This window comes from Bubalus bubalis, chromosome 12 (assembly GCF_019923935.1).
Source record: "Bubalus bubalis isolate 160015118507 breed Murrah chromosome 12, NDDB_SH_1, whole genome shotgun sequence".
Taxonomy (NCBI): domain Eukaryota; kingdom Metazoa; phylum Chordata; class Mammalia; order Artiodactyla; family Bovidae; genus Bubalus; species Bubalus bubalis.
The window spans coordinates 12,653,413-12,666,394 of NC_059168.1; the positions used below are offsets into that span (position 1 = coordinate 12,653,413).

Sequence of the window (12,982 nt, forward strand, 5' to 3'; positions counted from 1 at the left end):
ATACAGGATACAGGATGCTTGGCGCTGGTGCACTGGGATGACCCAGAGGGATGGGATGGGGAGGGAGGTGGGAGGGGGGGTTCAGGATGGGGAACACGTGTACACCTGCGGCGGATTCATGTTGATCTATGGCAAAACCAATACAATATTGTAAAGTAATTAGCCTTCAATTAAAATAAATAAATTTATATTTAAAAAAGAAGAAGAGGTGGCAAGAATACACAGAAGAACTATACAGAAAAGGTCTTAATGACCCAGATAACCACAGTGGTGTGGTTACTCACTTAGAGCCAGACATCCCAGAGTGTGAAGTCAAGTGGGCCTTAGGAAGCATCAGTGTGAGCAAAGCTAGTGGAGGTGATGGAATTCTAGTTGAGCTATTTCAAATCTTAAACAATGTTGCTGTGAAAGTGCTGCACTCAATATGGCAGCAAATTTGGAAAACTCATCAAAGGCCACAGGACTGGAAAAGGTCAGTTTTCACTACAATTCAAAAGAAAGGTAATGCCAAAGAATGTTCAGACTAACATACAATTGTACTTGTTTCACATGCAACCAAGATAATGCTCAAAATCCTTCAAGCTAGGCTGCAACAGTATGTGAACCGAGAACTTCCAGATGTACAAGCTGGATTTAGAAGAGGTAGAGGGACGAAAGATCAAATTGCCAAAATCTGTTGGATCATAGAAAAAGCAAAGGAATTCCAGAAAAATGGATGTGAGAGTTGGACCATAAAGAAGGCTGTGAGTCAAACAATTGATGCTTTTGAATTATGGTGCTAGAGAAGACTCTTGAGAGTTCCTTGGACAGCAAGGAGATCAAACCAGTCAATCCTAAAGCAAATCAATGCTGAATATTCATTGGAAGGACTGATGCTGAAGCTCCAATACTTTGGCCACCTGAAGGGAAGAGCCAACTCATTGGAAAAGACTGATGCTGGGAAAGAAATGAGGGAAGGAGGAGAAGGGGGTGACAGAGGATGAGATGGTTGGATGGCATCACTGACTCAATGGACATAAGTTAGAGCAAACTCCAGAAGATAGTGAAAGACAGGGAATTCTAGTGTGCTGCAGTCTATGGGGCTGCAAAGAGTCAGATATGACTTAGCAACTGAATAACAACAAGAAGAATAGTGAATCTTTACTGGGTATTCAGCTGATGACCAAGTATCACACTGAGCACTTTAAACACACCACACATTCATCTCACAATCAACCATGAGGTGGGAAGTATAGATATTCCCATTGGAACCAAGAGAATAATATCACTATATTATTACCACCTAATCCACAGACATCTTTCAAGTTTTGCCAACTGTCTCAATGTCCATAGGCAAGTAGATTCAATCCAGGATCATGTGTTACATTTTAGTTGTCATTTCTCTTTAGTTTCCTTCAGTCTGAAACAATTCTTCAATCTTTTCTTGACTCTCTTGACCTTGACATTTTTGAAGATAAAGGCCAGCTGTTTTGTTGAAAGTCTCTCAATTTGGACTTGTATGATGTTTCCTTATGTTTCATATTTTGAATAAGAACATCACCTGCTGACTCCCCATTGCATCCTCTCAGGAGTCACATGATTTCAGTTTAACCTCAATCACTGAATTAAGGAAATATCTTCCAATGTCAAGGGACCCTTCTACCCTTTGTAATCAATAGGTACTTACTGGGGAAGTACTTTTAGATTACATAACTAACAAGTTCCTCATCCACATCCAAACATACAATGATGTTTCTTGGATGAATCAATCATTACCTTGATGATTTTCAAATTGTAATTTTTGTGTTTTTAAAAATTTTATTGGAGTATAGTTGATTTTGTTGTTGTTCAATAGTTGATTTATAATGTGTTCATTTTTGCTATATAGCAAAGTGATTCAATTATATATATATATATATGCATGTACATATATTTATATACACTTTTTCAGATTTTTCCTTTTATGGCTTATCACAGGATACTGATTGTGGTTCATTGTTCTACACAGTAGGACATTGGTTTTATCAAATGGTAATTTTGAACCCCCACCATTCCTTCTACTATAAATTAGTTGACATTCTGCTCTTAAGGAAAGGTTCTTTTCTTTTCTTACATATTCATTTAATTATTTATATCAATGTGGACTTTTGGATTCCTATTTTATTCAATGGGAAACATCTGTTGTGTGTGTTCAGTTGCTTCAGTCGTGTCTGACACTGTGTGACCCTATGGACTGTAGCCCACCAGGCTTCTCTGTCCATGGGTTTCTCCAGGCAAGAATACTGGAGTGGGTTGCCATGCCCTCATCCAGGGGTTTTTCCAGACCCAGGGATTGAACTCATGTCTCTTAGGTCTCCTGCACTGGCAGGTGTGTTCTTGATCAGTAGTGCCACCTGGAAAATCTAAAATTCTGTTACTATTCCCTTATATTTTTTTTCAAATTATTCCAGATCTAGTGGGAGTCCCTTCAGACTATTTTCTATGTCCTTTTGACCTGTACTCATCATTCTCTGAGTACTTCTTTTCTGGTATAACAAGATGTTCCAGTCTCATCTTGTAATTTTCCTGCCCCAGTCCAGGAATCCACCATTTCTTTCAAAATCCCTGTTTATTTTTGGTGCAAAAAAGTACTTAAAAACAAAGATCTAGGTATGAGGTGTGTTCATTGCTATTAGGGCACAATGATAATAGAGTTGAGAAATCCACCAATATCTCTACCATCTATCTCTCCGTCTATCTACCATCTATCTCTCTGTGGTTGGTAGTTCCAAGATTGTCCCCAGGTATTCAAGTACTTATGAAATCCCCTCCTTTTAAACATAGACTGGACCTAGGAACTCATTTATAACCAACAGAATATGGCAGAAGTTCAAGTTCAACTTTACATTACAAAAAGACTGACTTTTATCTTGGGCATTCTCTCTCATTCACTCATTCTGAAGGAAGCCAGTTGCCCTCCTATGAGCTTCCCTCATTGAGAGGCCCACATGGCAAGGGACTGAGGGTGCTTCTGGTCATCTGCCAGTGAGGAAGTGAACCCTTCCAACAACCACATGAGTGAACTTGGAAGCAGACCTTCTGCTGACAGAGACTTCAGATGAGACTACAATCCTGGCAGCCTTGTGCATAGTTGAGGCAGAAGCACTCAGCTAAGTCACTCTGGATTCCTGATGCACAGAAATTATGAGATAATAAATATGACCTATCATTTTAAGTCACTAAGGTTTGAGGTAATTTATTACACAACAAAAGAAAACCACATACATACACTTATTTCTGTATCTATTCTATGTATTGAAAACCATGAATTCACACCACACTTCCAATTCCAATTCAACACCATGGGATTAATTCTAGTTTTCTTCCTTCCCAAAACTGTGACTCCCTTCTCAGACAGTGAAAAACTGACTCACAGTATTCTTTAATATATACTTATTTATTAGGTCAATTCCCCACCCTCCATTTATAACCAATTTCCTCTCATTGCCCTTGCCACCCAATGTAGGCTTTCTCTACCCACTCAGACCCCAACACCCCAACTTAGATTTATGGACACCTCCTACTTTGTTTGGATCCCAACCTTGTCCAGCCATCCCCCAATGACTTCTGAAAGAATTGTTCAAGAAGGGAGAAAGGGAAAGAGACAGACTAGAAAGCAAGCAATATAGAATACCAAATATATTTTTTTAAATAGAGAAATAAGCTTCAAAAAACCTGAAAAACTATTAAGGCCTTACCCACCTAAAGGTGTTAGGCCCAGAAGTATTACTATTCCCAGTTCTCAAGGAGTAGATCATTCCTGTGCTATACAAACTGTTCCAAGACCAGAGAAAAAATTAGGTAGTGTCTCAAATTACTTTACTAACCCAGTAAAACTCTGATATCAAAATCTGATTAAAGAAATTAAAACTTCACAGAAATAATAATAGGCTGAATTCAGCAATACATTTTAAAAGTAGTTTGGAAATAAAAGCAAAAATAAACAAATGGGACCTAATTAACCTTAAAAGCTTCTGCACATCAAAGGAAACTATTAGCAAGGTGAAAAGACAGCCTTCAGAATGGGAGAAGATAATAGCAAATGAAGCAACTGACAAACAACTAATCTCGAGAATATACAAGCAACTCCTACAGCTCAACTCCAGAAAAACAAATGACCCAATCAAAAAATGGGCCAAAGAACTAAATAGACATTTCTCCAAAGAAGACATACAGATGGCTAACAAACACATGAAAAGATGCTCAACATCACTCATTATCAGAGAAATGCAAATCAAAACCACTATGAGGTACCATTTCACACCAGTCAGAATGGCTGCGATCCAAAAGTCTACAAGTAATAAATGCTGGAGAGGGTGTGGAGAAAAGGGAACCCTCTTACACTGTTGGTGGGAATGCAAACTAGTACAGCCACTATGGAGAACAGTGTGGAGATTCCTTAAAAAACTGGAAATAGACCTGCCTTATGATCCAGCAATCCCACTGCTGGGCATACACACTGAGAAAACCAGAAGGGAAAGAGACACGAGTACCCCAATGTTCATCGCAGCACTGTTTATAATAGCCAGGACATGGAAGCAACCTAGATGTCCATCAGCAGATGAATGGATAAGAAAGCTGTGGTACATATACACAATGGAGTATTATTCAGCCATTAAAAAGAATACATTTGAATCAGTTCTAATGAGGTGGATGAAACTGGAGCCTATTATACAGAGTGAAGTAAGCCAGAAAGAAAAACACCAATACAGTATACTAACGCATATATATGGAATTTAGAAAGATGGTAACAATAACCCTGTGTACGAGACAGCAAAAGAGACACTGATGTATAGAACAGTCTTATGGACTCTGTGGGAGAGGGAGAGGGTGGGAAGATTTGGGAGAATGGCATTGAAACATGTAAAATATCATGTATGAAATGAGTTGCCAGTCCAGGTTCGATGCACGATACTGGATGCTTGGGGCTGGTGCACTGGGACGACCCAGAGGGATGGAATGGGGAGGGAGGAGGGAGGAGGGTTCAGGATGGGGAACACATGTATACCTGTGGCGGATTCATTTTGATATTTGGCAAATCTAATACAGTTATGTTAAGTTTAAAAATAAAATAAAATAAAATAATTAAAAAAAAAAAAAAAAAAGTAGTGTATGAGCAACTAGATTTAACTCCAGAAATCCAGGGATGGGTCAATGCTAGGAAGTCTCTTCACTCTAATAGGTAAAAGGAACTATATGGAGACACCAGTTGACATCAAATGGATTTTTAAAAAATTCAGATTATTGGGACTTCCCTGGTGGTCCAATGGTTATAGACATGGGGAGAGAGGAGGGAAGGGTGAGATGTATGGAAAGAGTAACATGGAAACTTTCATTACCATGTGTAAAATAGACAGCCAATGGGAATTTCCTGAGCTGTATGGCTCAGGAAACTCAAACAGGGGCTCTGTATCAACTTAGAGGGGTGGGATGGGGAGGGAGTTGGGACAGATGTTCAAAAGGGAGGGGATATATGTATACCTATGGCTGATTCATGTTGAGGTTTGACAGAAAACGGCAAAGTTCTCTAAACCAATTATCCTCCAATAAAAAATAAATTAACTTTTTTTTAAATCTAACCCAAGAAAGAAATCATTAGTTGGAATATGGGACATACTAAAGACCAAACTAAAATGTACTTAAGCTCTTAATATATAAATTATAAAGTATTTTTTAAACATGATCCACATGAAAAGACGGTTCTCATTTGGAAAAAAGAAATAAATTTACTGTTGAATAAAAAAAAAAATCCAGCTTGAAATTCAGAGGACATGGGTTCAATCTCTAGTCATGGAACTAAGAGTCCACATGCCACAGGGCAGCTAAGCCCACACACTGCAACTACTGAGCCCATGAGCCGCGACCAGAGAGAAGTCCATGAGCCACTACAAAGAACCCACATGCCACAACAAACACCTGGACACAGCCAAATTAGTAAATTAATTTTTCTTTAATTAAGGTTCTTTTCTAGAAAGTCAAGTCAATTTTGGTTGCAGGTAACAGAATCCAAGTCAAGTTTGCACACATAGATCTATCTCATGAAAGGCAATGAATCAGAACCAAAAAGAATTGCTGGAGAGGAAAAGGAAAAAGTTGTCTTTTATATCTGTCCATTAAGAATAAATATTCTAAAATCAATAAATTTCTTATAAATCAATAACAGCTAGCTCGAAAAACCAATGGGGAAAAATTCCAGAACCACAGATCAAATTGCCAATATCCATTGGATCATAGAAAAAGCAAGAGAATCCAAAAAAACGTCTACTTCTGCTTCATTGACTAAGCTAAAGCGTTTGACTGTGTGGATCACAACAAACTGGAAAATTCTTCAAGAGATGGGAATACCAGACCACCTTACCTACCTCCTGAGAAACCTATATGCAGGACAAGAAGCAGCAATTAGAACCAGACTTAGAACAATGGGCTGGTTCCAAATTGAGAAAGGAGTACATCAAGGCTGTATATTGTCACCCTGTTTATTTAACTAACATGCAGAGTACATCACGTGAAATGCTGGGCTGGATGAAGCACAAGCTGGAATCAAGATTGCCTGGAGAAATATCAATAACTTCAGATATGCAGATGACACCACCCTAATGTCTGAAAGTGAAGAAGAACTAAAGAACCTCTTGATGAAGGTGAAAGAGGAGAGTGAAAAACCTGGCTTAAAACTCAACATTCAAAAAACTAAGATCATGGCACCTGGTCCCATCACTTCATGGAAGATAGATGGGGGGGAAATAGAAACAGTGACTTTATTTTCTTGGGCCCCAAAGTGACTGCTGATGGTGACTGCAGCCATGAAATTAAAAGAAGTTTGCTCCTTGGAAGAAGAGCTATGACAAACCTAGACAGCATATTAAAAAGCAGAGACATCACTTTGCTGACAAAGGTCCATATAGTCAAAGCTATGGTTTTTCCATTAGTCTTATACAGATGTGAGAGTTGGACCATAAAGAAAGATGAGTGCCAAAAATTGATGCTTTTGAACTGTGGTGCTGGAGAAGACTCTTGAGAGTTCCTTGGACAGCCTCAAACCAGATAATCCTAAAGGCAAGCAACCCTGAATATTCATTGGAAGGACTGATGCTGAAGTTGAAGCTCCGATACTTTGGCCACCTGATAAGAAGAGCCAACTCATTGAAAAGACCCTGATGCTAGGAAAGATTGAAGGTAGTAGGAGAAGGGCTCAATATTGGATGAGATGGTTGGATGGCATCACCTTTTCAATGGACATGAGTTTGAGCAAAGGACAGGGAAGCCTGGTGTACAAAGAGTCAGACATGACTGAGTGACTGAACAACAAAAACAGTATCAATGAAAGACTATAACAAACCTAGAGGATTGATGCTAGTTATGTACAAATATTGAAGAAATGTAGAATATTTTATGTGATGATATAAAAAGGAAATTTGGTGAAAATAGAGGCATGTTCATGGGTAAGAAGAAAATGTCCAACTGCCTTAAATAAATCTATAAATTCAATTCAATCCCAATGGTGTTGTTTTCAGAATTTAATGATACAATCCTAAAATTGAGGTGGGACGCTTAATAAAAGCCAGGAAAATCTTGGGATATTGCCTGTGTGTGTGTGTGTGTGTGTGTATGTATCACATACTAAAACTTTTACATCTATTGAGTGCTTACATTGTACTGAATTAAGTGTTTCACATGCACTATGGATTCTATTTTCTCCTCCTCAAAACTTAAAGTACAATTACCTGCAACTTCGAGATGTTTAAAAAGTTTGCCAGTAACACAGAGGCACTATTATAAATGTTAGGAGTTTTATTTGAACCCGAAACTCATTACTTCAGGGCTTAAAAGTTTAACTACTATACTGACTAAATATCTTACAAAGCTTAGAGTAATTTAAACAACCTGGTACAGAAAGAGGGCTCAATTGAACAAATTAATAGGAAAAAATATATACACCTATCTTATTCCTAACATAAGAAAAGAATTACAGATTTTTTGTTTCACTTTATTTCTTTCATGATTTATTATGATGAACAATATAAGGGAGAACTTGTTTATTGTATTACATTTTTCATAGAAAGTGTTATTGAATATATTTATCACTTCTATTTTTCTTTTTGTAATTCATCTTTTCTTTATAACTTTTCCCTCCTATTTCCTTTGGTGTGTTTTGTTCTTTTTTGAGTTTTTTGAGCTGAATGGTAATGTTTTTATTTAATAATGAAGCATTCTTGCCTATTCATTTTTCCAACTGAACTTTACATTCTCTTAAAGTTCTGAAAAACTACTATGAGAATGTTTATCAGAATTTTATTAAAGGTATAAATTAATATGTGGTGAAACAACATTTTTACATATTGAATCTTCTCAACAAGAAGCATGTCCTTCCATTTATTCAAGTCTTCTTTTGTGAATTTCAGTACCGTTTCAGAGTTTCATTCCTATGGGTTCTGCACAGCTTTCAAGAGTTCATGCCAGGGAAATTTTTTTCCTTCAGAATTAGCTATTGCTATTTTATTAGAAAGCTCTTGATTTTGTTAACTGAATTCTTCTTGTAGCTGGTTCCCCTATAAATTCTCTTCTATAGCTTCCCTAGGATTTTCAAGAAAGAAAAAAAATTATTATATGAAATTAAGATAATTTCATTTTCTACTTCTTAGTTTCTTCTTTCAGTTTCTTAAACAATTGCATTAGCTTACACTTTGAGAACAATGTCAACTAATAATGGTAATTGTTAGCATATTTGTGCTGATTCTGACTTTAAGGAAAATGTCTTATTTTTTCATTACACTATTTGTTCTGAGATAATTATAGATTCACATGCAGTCATAAGTCGCAAAGAGACCTCATGTATCCTTTACCCAGCTTCCCATAAAGTTATAGCTTGAAAAAGTAGAATCACCGCCAGGATATTAATACTAATCCAATTTACATCGTATTCAGATTTTCCCGGGTCTGCTTGCATTTGTGCGTGCGCATGTGTATGTGTTTTAACTCTGAGGAATTTCATCATGTTCTTGTAACCACTAACACAGTCAAGACGCAGGACAGCTCCACCGCCTCAGGATCCCTTGTATTGCTCTTCGATAGCCACAATAGCCTCTGCCCCCTTACCAACCCTCGCACCCCATCCCTGACTCCTGAAAATCACTCATTTGTGCTCCATGCCTATACTTTTCTCATTTCTCATTTGTTCTCCATTCTCTATACTTCCTTGAAATAAACTTATATACAGTGTGTGATCTTTTGAGATTGGCTTTAACAGTTTCACCATAATCCCCTGGCAATTCATCCAAGTTGTTGTGTGCGTCAATAGCTGTTCTTGTTTCTGCTTTGCTGAGTGTATTCCACAGTAAGCGTGCACCACAACGGGTGTCACCATTCACTCTCTGGAAGATATCTGCATTGTTTCCAGTTGGGGGTATTATGAATATATACGTTGAACATCTTTTCATGAGCTTATTTGCTATCTGTATGTTCTGTTTATTACAAAATACCTGTACGTGTTTTTTTCTAATTGGATTTTCTTTACTATTGAGTTTTGAGTGACTTTTATATATTCTCAGTGCTGCTGCTGCTGCGGCTAAGTCGCTTCAGTCGTGTCCGACTCTGTGCGACCCCGTAGACGGCAGCCCACCAGGCTCCCCCGTCCCTGGGATTCTCCAGGCAAGAACACTGGAGTGGGTTGCCATCTCCTTCTCCAAAGCATGAAAGTGAAAAGAGAAAGTGAAGTCGCTCAGTCGTGTCCGACTCTTCGCGACCCCATGGACTGCAGCCCACCAGGCTTCTCCGTCCATGGGATTTTCCAGACAAGAGTACTGGAGTGGGTTCTCTGATTCTCGGTGCTAGTCATTGTCAAAGATGTGATTTGCAAATATTTCCTCTTTGTGGCTCCTCTTATTCCCTTCAAATAGCTCCCATGGATAAAAAGCTTTTAATTTTGATGAAGTCCAATTTATTGTGGCTTTCTGGTATAGATAATGGTTTCATGTCAAATTTAAGAACCCTTTGTCTAGACCCAAATCCCAAGATCTTCTATTTTTTCTAAAGGTTTTATAGTCGGTTTTATACTTAAGTCTGTGATAAAGTATTTGTCAAAGCCCAACACTCATTCATTATTAAAACTCAGTAAATTAGGAATAGAAGGGAATTATCTCAAATTGATAAAGAGCATTTACAAAAAAAAAGAAAAAAAAAAAAACTACAGCTAATGTACTTAATGGTGAAAGACTGAATGCTTTTTGCCTAGGATCAGGAACAAGGCAAGTATGTCTGCACTCACTGCTTTCGTTCAATGTGGTGCTAGAAGTCCTGGCCCCTGCAATAAGGCGAAATGAAGGAATATAAGGCATGTTGTTTAGAAATAAAATTGTCTTTATTTGAAGATGATATGATTGTCCATATAGAAAATTACATGGAATCTACCAAAAAGTCGATAATATATGAGTTAAGTAATGTTTCTGGATACAAATTCAACACACAAAAAATCAATTGCTTATCTATGTACTAATAATGAACCTATGGGAACTGAAATTAAAAGCATAATAGCATTTACAGTGATTCCAAATAAAGTTAAATACTTAGGTATGCATTTACCAGGGGCTTACCCACTGGCTCAGTGGTAAAGAATCTGCCTGCAATGCAGGAGATACAGGTTTGATCCCTAGGTGGCAAGATCCCCTGGAGGAGGGCCTGGCACCCACTCCAGTATTCTTGCCTGGAGAACCCCATGGACAGAGGAGCCTGGCCAACTACAGTCTGTAGGGCTGCAAAGAGTCAGAAACGACTGAAGCCACTGACCACAGCACAGCACATACATTTACCAGGGCTTCCCGGGTGGCACAGTGGTAAAGAATCCACCTGTCAGTTCAGGAGGTACAGGAGATGCAGGTTCAAACCCTGGGTCAAGAAGATCCTCTGGAGTAGGAAATGGCAACCCATTCTATTCTTGCCTGAAAAATCCCATGGACAGAGGAGTTTGGTGGGCTACAGGAGTCGCAAAGAGTCAGACATGACTGACTGACCGAGCCCAGATGCATACATTTACCAAAACATGTACAGGATCTATATGCTAAATATTACAAAATGCTGATGAACTAAATCAAAGAAAATAGCCTCACACCAACCAGAGTGGCTATCATCAAAAAATCCACAAAGAAAAAGTTCTGGAGATGGTGTGCAGAGAAGGGAACCCTCCTGCACTGTTGGTGGGAATGTAAATTGTTACACCCACTATGGAGAACGGTATGGAGGTTCCTTAAAAAACTAAAAATAGAGCTACCATATGATTCTGCAGTCTTACTCCTGGGCATATATCCAGGAGTAAGATATATTTTTTCTTACTGTTCTTACTTTCTCTCTGTTTTTGTTGGATACAAATTCAACACACACACAAAAATCAATTGTTTATCTATGCACTAATAATGAACCTATGGGAACTGAAATTAAAAGCATAGTAGCATTTACAATGATTTCAAATAAAGTTAAATACTTAGGCATGCATTTACCAGGGGCTTACCCGCTGGCTCAGTGGTAAAGAATCCGAGAAAAACATAGCCACAAAAGATACACACACCTGAAAGTTCAGTGCAGCCCTGCTTCCAATAGCCAAGACCATCTGCAGCAACCTGGATGGACCTAGAGACGGTCATACTGAGAGAAGTAAGTCAGACAGAGAAGGGGAAATGTCACATGACTTCCCTTATATGTGGGATCGAAAAGAAATTATACAAGTGAACTTACAAAACAGAAAGAGACTCACAGACTTAGAAAACAAACTCATGGTTGCTGGCAGGGGTGGGCATGGGGAGGGATAGTTAAGGACTTTTGAAAGGTCATGTGCACACTTCTGTATTTAAAATGGATAACCAACAAAACGTATTGTATAGCACATGGAACTCTGCTCAACATTATGCGGCAGCCTGGATGGGAGGGAGTTTGGGGGAGAGTGGATACACGTTTCCGCATGGCTGAGCCCTTCACTGTTCACCAGCGACTATCACAACATTGCTAAACAGCTGTAGAGCATACAAAATGTTGTTGGTGTTAAAAAATTAAAATGAAATTTGAAAAAGGAAAATCTAAATCAATTCAAAGACATACTGTATTCATGAATTGAATGATTCAACACAATAAAGATGTCAGCTCTATTCAAGTTGATTTTTAGATTTAATGCAATTCCTACTGAAATCCCAGCAAGATTTTTTCTAGACATAAACAAGCTTATTCTAAAGTTTGTGTGGAAGACATAGGCCCTAGAACAGCTAAAACAACTTTCAGAAAGAAGAATGAAGTGTGAGAATCACTCACTGTGTTCTGGGCTAAACATCTTCAAATAATTCTTTTTAAAGGAAGAATGTGGATCATACACTCTTACCCACAAAACTGAAAAATGGAAACATTTCCATGCTTTCTTTTGGCAGTCAATGTTGCAGATGGGAAGTCTGAAGTCATCCTAACTTGTGGATAATGTTTTTTTAAGTTTTTGATTCTTGAATATCTTTTTCTTATTAAATATAATTACTTCCATGATATGTCTAGATGAGATCTCTTTTTACTATCATGCCTAAAATATAGTAAAACACTTATGGACACATACTTGGTTTCCCTTTTGGCTTCTAAGAAATCAAAAGAAAACTTTTTTTTTTGTTTTGACTGATCATTGCCTCCTCCAGTTATTCTGGTTTACCTCCCACCGCTACACCTATTGTTCTTTGTTCATATCCTGGGCAAGTCTTAATTGCAAGCACCCATACTAACTCTTGCTGCTTTAGTCATGAATTAATTTATTAAACAGATATTGAGAATCTAACCAAAATATCAACCAGTGAGGACTCCAGCGATGCCACCACTGAACCCTGGGGGCTGCTCACAGCACTACCGCTGGAGCACTGGACCCCGGACACTGCAGTGTGTGCCGTGGCTTCCACTGTCCTGGACCAGTACTGCCACCCCCAGAATGCCATCTCCTCAATCCTCCAATCAT

General features: G+C 38.3%; 1 long non-coding RNA gene across 3 annotated transcripts in view; it reads right to left on the reverse strand.

Annotated features, from left to right (window-relative positions):
- Window positions 1–7,711: 7,711 nt before the first annotated feature.
- Window positions 7,712–12,982, reverse strand: part of LOC123328414 — a 62,347-nt gene continuing 57,076 nt past the window's right edge. For 2 of the 3 annotated variants that reach the window (XR_006543224.1, XR_006543225.1), the window contains exon 6: window positions 7,712–8,589. This is a non-coding gene — a long non-coding RNA (uncharacterized LOC123328414). The remainder of the gene's footprint in view (window positions 8,590–12,982) is intronic. The other variant, XR_006543223.1, reaches the window with a different exon arrangement.